Source organism: Pollachius pollachius, assembly GCF_949987615.1.
Source record: "Pollachius pollachius genome assembly, chromosome: 16".
NCBI lineage: Eukaryota > Metazoa > Chordata > Actinopteri > Gadiformes > Gadidae > Pollachius > Pollachius pollachius.
The window spans coordinates 2,586,920-2,596,919 of record NC_136949.1 but is presented as its reverse complement, the minus strand read 5'-3'; the positions used below and the strand labels follow the sequence as shown (position 1 = coordinate 2,596,919).

General features: G+C 47.2%; 1 protein-coding gene across 1 annotated transcript in view; it reads right to left on the bottom strand.

Annotated features, from left to right (window-relative positions):
• The window catches only part of ankrd6b (ankyrin repeat domain 6b), a 25,641-nt gene that overhangs the window by 15,515 nt on the left and 126 nt on the right, over positions 1 to 10,000 (bottom strand). The window contains exon 1 of the mRNA XM_079754201.1: positions 9,981 to 10,000. This exon is cut by the window's right edge and continues 126 nt beyond it. The gene's annotated coding sequence lies outside the window, so the exon portion shown is untranslated. The remainder of the gene's footprint in view (positions 1 to 9,980) is intronic.

Here is a 10,000-nt window from a genome sequence, read left to right as displayed (position 1 = left end):
GGTCCAACCGGGTCTAACCGGGTCCAACCGGGTCCAACCGGGTCCAACCGGGTCTAACCGGGTCTAATCAGGTGTTCCCCACGTCTCATCCCATACTTGGTCCGGATTATCACCATCCGGCGGGAACCAGATCCAGTCAGCGTTTAATTCCTTCTTGCAGCTAAACGGCGTAACTTAACCCGGTGCGCCCACGCCCTCACCCCCACCAAGCTAGCCTCCGGAGCTAGCCCGCTAATGCTACGCCGGCTAAATGGGCCGTGAAGAGGATTTAGATTAGCTGCTAGCGTGGTTCCCCTCCTCTCGGAGAGCGGGAAGGCTCAGGGACCGGCCGGGCGTTAGGGGGAGCTGGACTTTGACTGAAGTATGCTAATTCATGTTCTGGACTGAGAGGAGGGAAATGTTACAGTGGGTCAGTGTTAGACGTGGCGCCGATCAGTTCTACAACTCAGAACCCGGTGTTCACCTCCAGGGTGACAGAGAGCGGTCGTCAGAGACCAGCTGAGCTCACTGAGAACCACGATTATAAAAAACTAAATGACTAAGTTCTTGACAATTTGCTTGAATCGGTTTTGTTCTGATTCTGAGATGTTCTGGATTCTGTTGTTTCTATCCTCACCCTCTCTCTCTCTCTCTGTGTCTCCCTCTCTCTCTCCCTCCCTCTCCCTCTTTCCCTCCCTCTCTCTCTCTCCCTCCCTCTCCCTCTTTCTCTCCCTCCCTCTCTCTTCTCCCTCTCTCTCTGAAAAGGTGCTGCTGTGGTAGTATTTGAATGAGTCCATCTTGCCGGTGGGGATTTGAATAAGATCAAGAAGAAGAGTCTCTCCCTCTCTGCATTCCTCTGGAATCTCCTGTTCTATTCACACACACACACACACACACACACACCCACCTACACACACACACACACACACACACACACACACACACACACACACACACACACACACACACACACACACACACACGCACGCTTGGCAGAGCTATGCCTCTCAGTGGCAGCTAGGCAACAGGGCTTTTGTGCGAACTTTCAGGAACTCTAACTTAGGATAAAAAGAGTCAGTGCCAGCCCCCCCCCCCCCCCCCCCCCCGGCTTCTCAGGACTTACAGGGGCCCCCAGAGGAGAGGCCCCCCAGCACTGGTTATTATCAACAGAAAGGCTGGAAAACATGGAAGGCATGTAATATATAATATAACATGTCTTCCCCCCATCAGGGCGGGCAGGGGGACATGTTGGAATGTCAGGAAGGGGGCCACAGCTTGTAAGAGTGTGGGAGGGGCCCTCATGGGAGGGGCCCTTGTGTTTAACAACCTCATCACAGCGCCCTGGGGGCCGTCCCAGGGTCATGCAGAGGTCAAACTAACCAGTCAGACCACTCTGATGACCCCAAAGGATCACTATGACCCCTGACCCCTGACCCCTTCTCAGGTACTCCGTTTCCTCCTCGGTTTCCTCTTTCAGCTCCTCCCTGAACGACCCCGTGTCTGTCGAATCCTTTGACAGGACAGCAATTGTTACCTTCCCACAATGCACTCTGTCTAAGAAGGGCTAAGAGAGAGGGCGGCTGGGAAGTTCAGGAGACTCTCTGGAACACCTGATGGGAAGAATGGGAAGAATGCTGCCCTCCTAAATCAGGAAGGACTGGAAAACCCCAGTCTCTGAGCTGAACTCTGGGAATCCAGAGATCAGCTCAGAGACTGGGCTGAGGTGTCAGTCTGCCCGGTAAGATAACAGATGTAGGAGCCGCTGACCTCACCTCATCATACTGTATCGTCTGCAGAAGAGGTAGAAACTGGGCCGAATGAACGGGTTGCATAATGCTGCTCTGAATGTCCTCTCCCGCTCCACTGAGCTCCATCTAAAACGTTTCCTGTTCAAACCCACTTTTCCCCAGTGTGGGTTCTGTGTGGACAGATGTGCCATCCCATAATAGAGCAAAAAGCACCAGAGGGCCAGGAGAGAACACACAGCTCACACACAGATGAGCACTCACTTCACAGAGTCAAAAGCACTCCAACGCTGAACCACTGAAGACTTGAACCTTCCTGACCCGCTTTGCTCCCTCGTCCCAGCGGGCAGACGGCTCACCCTGATCAGGGGGATCGCTGCTTGAGGCCACGACTAGATCCTCACACCGCGCCTAGATCCTCACACCGTGCCTTAACATTTACAGTAACATTCAGGGCATTTGGACACTTTTATCCAAAGCGACTTACAATCAATACATTTGTCAGAAGAAGGTGAAACAACAATACATGGCTGTGTGGGTGCAGTAAGGATGTTCATAGAACCAAGTGCCAAACACAACAGAAAGCTACTCTCCCATGAAGTGCACCATGAAACAACAGTTGTAAAGTATTTTGGATACGGAAAGCATATTCTTTTGCAAGTGTTTGTAAACACCACCAACGTTCGGGATTGACGCAAGCAAAGTTATGCAGTCCGGGGCAAACGCCAGAGTGACAGTCTCATCATCATTACACTATACTTGTTGCTATCTGGGGATGTGCACCCATGCCCAGGCCCGACTTCCCAAGGTGCCAGCAGCGAGGACATGAAGAAAAAGAATCACAAAATGAACTTTTTCAAAACTGTCACTCACTCTCAAATGATCTGGGATTCAGAACAAAAACCCAGCGGTGTCTTTGGAGGGCATATCAACATCCGTAGTCTCACACCGAAGGCTGAACAAATGCAGCACCTTCTTAGTAATTCCAACTTGGATTTTTTAGGCCTGTCTGAATCATGGTTGCATAACAACTCTCCTTCTTCTGCATTGCATGTCCCAGGCTATAATATCTTTAGACGAGACAGATCTAAGGGAAGAGGGGGTGGGGTCTTGATTTATATCAAAGACCACATCAACTGTCATCAAATATGCTGGCCTTTTGAACATGATTTGGAGTGTATTGGACTGAATATAGTGCTTTCATCTGAAATGTCTTTTGTGCTCATTGTTGTGTATCGTCCACCTTCCTCTAATAATTATTTTTATATCACATTTAAAAAGCTACTTAAAGCATGTAATTTTAAAACCGAGGTACTACTACTTGGCGATCTAAATTGTAACTGGTTAGATAAAACTAACAGGAAACCCCTTAAGAAGATTACAGATAGCCTGGATTTTACACAATTGTTGGAAGGTCCAACTACAATAACTGCATCTTCGCAGACACAAATAGACTTAATATTTAGTAAAAAGCCTGAAAGAGTTGTTAAGACATTTAATTTTATAACTGGACTGTCCGACCATAATCTGACATTAATGTCCAGAAAACTAACAAAGAAACGTTTTCATCATTCTAATAAACCTATAGAGCAACTCAGGATTCCAGAAAATGAAATGTCTAATTTCCAAAGAGCAGAGCAGCAGACTGATTGGAAACATTTACTTACTGGAAGTAATACAGAAGCAGATAGCAAAATGTTATCTGCCAAGTTACATAGTCTACTTAAGGAGTTTACTAAGAAGGTCAAAGGATATAAAAAAATCAATGCACTTCCCTGGCTCAATACTGAAATATTCAACCTGATGAAGGAAAGAGACTCTGCATTGAAAAGATCATTGAAGACCAAATTAAATATTGACAGACATAGGTTCACTTCACTACGTAATAAAGTAATCAAAGTCATCAGAAAGGCCAAAGCAAACTTTTTTATAGCAATTATCAATGAGGCAAAGGGTAACACAAAGCTGATCTGGGAACAGATTAAGAATGTAATGGGAATTATTCACAGGCCTAGGAAGCAGTTAGAGCTGAATCTGAATGGTAAATTAATGCAAGATCCAGCACAACTAGCTGTAGCTTTTAGTGAATATTTTATAAATTCTGTGGCTGAAATTGCACAGAATTTTCCTTCAACAACTGCAAAGATTCAAAAAGTAGATGACAGCAAGCCTTCTTTCAGCATTCAACCTATTTCTGAACTTAAAACTCAAGCAATAATTAATTCTCTTAAGATCTCAACAGCAAAGGATATTTATGGTATGGATTCTAAAATGCTTAAATCTCTGCAAGAACACCTAGCCTACCCCATCACACAAACTATCAACCAGTCAGTACGACAGGGGATATTCCCAACAACCTGGAAGACAGCAATTGTTACTCCTATATTCAAGTCAGACGACCCTCAGAACATATGTAACTACCGCCCAATCAGTATTTTACCTATACTTTCCAAGGTTGCTGAGAAATGTGTATCAGAGCAGCTTGTTTCTTCTTTAAATAATGGTACATTTGCTCTTCATCCCATGCAGTTTGGCTTCAGGGCCCACCACTCTGCGGAAACAGCTAACTGTTTCTTCTTAGAGGAGGTCCGAGCAATGGTCGACAAGGGAGGTGTTGTTGGGGCTGTGTTTTTAGACCTTCGTAAAGCTTTCGACACAGTCAACCATCAGGTCCTTATTGCAAAACTGTCTGCTTTTAACTTCTCACCTTTAACACTCAAATGGATTGAGTCATATTTAACTGGTAGAAGTCAACATGTTTTTGTGAACAACCAACGTTCACCAGCGCTTAACTTATGCACTGGGGTACCACAAGGATCGATACTTGGCCCGCTTTTGTTTAGTCTGTATATTAATGATCTGCCGTTGGTTTGCCCTGATATCAAAATACAAATGTATGCAGGCGACACTGTAGTACATGTGCATGCCAAAACAAAAGATCTGGCTGCTGCTAAACTCACCACAGCTATGGACCAGATCACTAATTGGCTAAACCATTCCTGCCTCCAACCTAATGTTAATAAAACCGTAGGAATGTTTTTTACCAAAAGACAATGTAACATCATGTCGAACATAACAATATCAGGTCAAAACATAAGTATTGTGCCACAATTTAAGTATCTGGGCATTATCATTGATTCTACTCTTTCTTTTAAAGCACACATTAAGAAAGTGTGCAACAGGGTCAACCTTAGCCTAGCCAATTTTAAATATATTAGAAATTCCCTAACTTTTAATGTTGCCAAACTTTACATGGATGCCATGATTATGTTGCATCTTACATACTGTATGACAAGCTGGGGGCAGACTAACAGTTTGTCATTGAAACCATTAGCAACTCCTTATAAGAGAACACTCAAAGTGTTGGACCAGAAGCCTAACAGTTCACATCATTGTAATATATTAAATAACCGTAAACTGCTGAGCTGGGAAGATGTAATCAAATATAAAAACATCTGCCTGGTTTTCAAAATTCTGCATAACACCGCTCCTCCTCCTTTAAAGTCATTCATGATCCAACGTAACAGCAGCAATCAGATCACCAGAAGCGCCACACGGGGTGACCTTCTGATCCCATTTAGAAAAAGCACATTTGGTCAACAATCATTTTCTGTTAGAGCAATACAAAATTGCAATTCACTACCTACCACTATCAATGATATACATACATATTCCACCTTTACAGCACACCTTAAAACATGGCTGTCCGACAACTATAATTGCGCACATTAATTTCTGTCAGACGTGATGTGTGTGTTTGATGTGACATAGTCTTAGTCATTGCTGCTGCCGCTCCATCTCTGCTACCTGCCTGCATGTTCTGCCCTATGTGCTTTCAATGTGATCTTTGTGACCTATTTTCCCTTGTCTCCTGTGTGTTTGTGTTGTTGTTGCATGAACCGCCTTGATATCTTTGCCATCATCTTTGCTTGCCTGTTTGTTCTTGCTCCAACTGTGTGCAATATGTTTGTTTGTCTTTTTCCCCTTTTTGCTCAGGCCTGCTGTCATTATAAATGTAATGTATTTTTTTTTTTACTGTTATGTATTATAGGTTGCCTACTGACAACTGGCTGGGGACTACAGCTGGAAATTAGCCAAATAGGCTAAAGCTGCTCCTTCTCAAAGGGGACTGCCCACAAAAATATAAACAAATAAACTAAACTAAACCAAACAACAATAACTAGGTAAACCCATTCCCTGTTTAGGCAACGATAACTAGGGTTAGATGCTACATTACTAAGTACTATAACTAAGTACTACATTCTTTAAGTGCACATAAAGTGCCAGGATGTACAACAGACAATAGGTAAGAGGGGTGGGAGGGCGTGTCTAAGTAGAGTCTAGGTGAAACGGTGCTCTAAGACAGCCGTCTCGATTCCCGGTTGATTCTAACAGAGTTCTAAAAGGAGTGGGAGCTTACTTTATCATCATGGGCGGCCCAGCGGGAATCAAACCCCCAACCCTGTCACTGTGACCCTCATACGTCAGCAGTTGAGCTGCACAGGGTGGGACCTGAGTAGACCCTCAACCCTGTAGTCACTCTCTCTCTCTCTCTCTCTCTCTCTCTCTCTCTCTCTCCCCCCCCCCCCCCCCTCTGTGTATCTATCTATCTGTGTGTCTGTGTCTCTGTGTCAGTCTGTATGCCACTGTTGTCACTGTCTCTTCTTCTGCCTCCAGACTGTTAGCTGAAGGAGGTCCAAAGAGAGAGCAGATTAAACCGGTCTGACCCGGGCTAATCCGGCTCTCTTTCAGGGATCGCTAGTTTGCGGTGTTGATACTTAATCCCATCCCCGCTCCAAATGGGAAAAAATCAAACAAACAATATTTGATACGATCATGTCTTTTGTTGTGAGGCGTTGAGATGTGGGAGGGCTGTCAGACTGCATGAAGGTCTGAAGGCTTCCATTCTCCCCAGCCCTCCTCTCCCCCTCTCACAGGACATCTGTCCTGTAAGATTGAGGCCCGCACAGCGATGTTAACGGTGAAACACTGACTGAAACTCTCGGTGAAGTAGGCAGTGGATCCCGGCCAAACCACGACCTGCTGAAAAGAGAATCTTCTGGATGATCTAGTTTTGTTGACATCTGATAAGAAAGTTTCTTCTTCCACACAATAAGAAGTGATCTGACTCGGCACAGAGAAGGGAATTATTTAGACTAGAATCCAACACAGAAGGACTTTGTCTCCGGGTAGCTCTGATATTGAAACACGATACGTAGTTCACCCCTACGGAGAGGTGGTGGAGTCTTTCTCGTGAGGGACAGCCGACTGAAACGTCTGTCACAGGCCTGCCTCAGTCAGTCACAGACCAGCCTCTATCTGTTCCAGGCCTGCCTCAGTCTGTCACAGACCTGCCTCTATCTGTTCCAGGCCTGCCTCAGTCTGTCACAGACCTGCCTCTATCTGTTCCAGGCCTGCCTCTATCTGTTCCAGGCCTGCCTCAGTCAGTCACAGACCAGCCTCTATCTGTTCCAGGTCTGCCTCAGTCAGTCACAGACCAGCCTCTATCTGTTCCAGGCCTGCCTCAGTCAGTCACAGACCTGCCTCTATCTGTTCCAGGCCTGCCTCAGTCAGTCACAGACCAGCCTCTATCTGTTTCAGGCCTGCCTCAGTCAGTCACAGACCAGCCTCTATCTGTTCCAGGCCTGCCTCAGTCTGTCACAGACCTGCCTCTATCTGTTCCAGGCCTGCCTCAGTCAGTCACAGACCAGCCTCTATCTGTTCCAGGTCTGCCTCAGTCAGTCACAGACCAGCCTCTATCTGTTCCAGGCCTGCCTCAATCAGTCACAGACCTGCCTCTATCTGTTCCAGGCCTACCTCAGTCAGTCACAGACCAGCCTCTATCTGTTTCAGGCCTGCCTCAGTCAGTCACAGACCAGCCTCTATCTGTTCCAGGCCTGCCTCAGTCTGTCACAGACCTGCCTCTATCTGTTCCAGGCCTGCCACACTCAGTCACAGACCTGCCTCTATCTGTTCCAGGCCTGCCTCAGTCTGTCACAGACCTGCCTCTATCTGTTCCAGGCCTGCCTCAGTCTGTCACAGACCTGCCTCTATCTGTTCCAGGCCTGCCTCAGTCAGTCACAGACCAGCCTCTATCTGTTCCAGGCCTGCCTCAGTTAGTCACAGACCTGCCTCTATCTGCTCCAGGCCTGCCTCTATCTGCTCCAGGCCTGCCTCAGCCTCCGGATCATCAGCGGTCATCTCTCTTTTACTGACACTCAACTCTTGAATGGTTTACATCAGCCCACTTTAAGCCAATCAGAGGCCAGGGAAGGGAATGATATCACCTCATAACTACTAAAAGGTGGGGGAATGGTGTTTTCAGATCTATCAGTAAAGACAAGGCCTGGGTCTACCTTTAGTTAAGCTTCAGTATCTGGAGTGGAGTGAAGGTTCAGAACCCCTCCTGACCAAGTGTCTAGGAGCAAGGCATGAAACTGACCGCCGGCCGCCGCCCCTTGAGTTTGTGCGCGTGTAGACGTGTGTGTACACCTTTGTGTGTGTCTGTGTACGTGTGTGTGTTTGTGTGTTTGTCGGAATGTGTGTGCATGTTTGGGTGCTAGTGTGTGCGTGCACGTGCGTGTGTGTGAGTGTGTGTGTTTGTGTGTGTGTTTGTTTACACCAGCGCATTAGTGTGAGGGATTAGCAGTCAGGCGCTCTCAACAGTCAGAGCTGACGGAACAAGGCTACCAGAACACAGCTTGTTTTATTCACCTCCACCCTCAGAAGGCTGCACCTGCAACCGTAAACACCCGCCGTTATCCCGCTCAATGGGTGTCCCACGCAGCCCAGAGCCTTCACCCCAACCCCCACACCCCCTGCTGCAACCAAGGCATTACCACAGGAACCAGCCCCACCCCCCGACCACACCACCACCACCACCACCACCACCAGCGGCACCACCCAGGGTGTCAATCCTCCGCCACTCAAACACTTGAACACTCCCGGACGCTGCCGCAGAAGAGATTAACAACTGTCTGCTACATCCGTTAAAGACTTAAAAGATACAGAGATGAAGAGTGATGAAGGGAAGAATGAGTTGCAGGCTGTGGAGAGGGAGGGATGTGAGCTAGAGTATTGGTTCAGACGATGTATCTTAATCCCACACCTGTTGCCGGGACATTTAAATCAGCATTTGATATTAAAATGTTATGCAAGTCAGGCATCGAGTTTGTAGTTTCCCACCGGGTCCGCCCCCTGAATCTGGTGGATCGTCTCCTGAGTGCCTGCGTGATCAGCTTCCAGCCGCCCCAGATTATTGTCGTTATCAATAATTAATCAGGCCCTTTCAAAACGCACATGTGAACATGTTGAGAAGCAGGACTTTTCCTGACACACGCATCGCCATCTGACGGCCCTCACATGCCCCCCCGTCCCCCCCCCCCCCCGAGACTGACCATTAGGGCTCATCATATCCCCCCCCCCCCATACCCCCTGATGGGACTGAGGGACCAATCAGGGCTCGTTAGTGTGATTGTGTTACACGCCCTTACACACCTGGTGCGCTCTGACAGCGCGCTAATCCGCTCCCAGGGGACGCGAGCAGACGGACAGGCGGTCATTTCATCACGTCATCACGTCACGTAGTACACAACCCAGCGACGGACAGAACCCCCAGAGGGTTCACTCAGTATAAGAGCTATGTTGATGTAAAACATGTTAAAGCAAAGTACAACGATGGAGGAAATTCATTAATTGAAACACAAATGGTGCATATGGTGACCATAATACAGGCTTATAGAGGACTATATAACATATTCATGACTTTATGGGCATAATGTCATTATCTGGAGGCTTATGTTGCTAATGCTTAATAATAAAGTTGACTAATATAGAGCTTAATTAGTCCAGCTATCGGCAGACCTGCTATGACTAAAGCCTCCGGGCTAATTGGCTCGGGAATGTTCCTTCAGTTGAAACTATCTGAAGGTTTAGTTCTGAAGATTTCTCCCCTACAGCCTCGTCTGGGTTTCTCTGGAGAGCAAAGAACTTGGAGAAGCTTTAGTTGGGACCAGGTTCTGCTCGAAGCTCCCCCTGGTCTAGTGAGTCCGGGACCTGGTCAAGTGAGCCGAGACCTGGTTTAGTGAGTCCGGGACCTTGTCTTTAAAGTGCGGCTGTACCCTGCAGGACTGCGCTGAACAGGTTCAACAGATCCACGCCTTCGTGGAGAGAGAACTCCGTGTGCGCAGTAAGAAACACGTTCAAACCCAGGAAATTAACCAAATCAAAAAGTTAATGATCTGAACTCAGTCTTACCGGGAACCGGAGAACGGGCC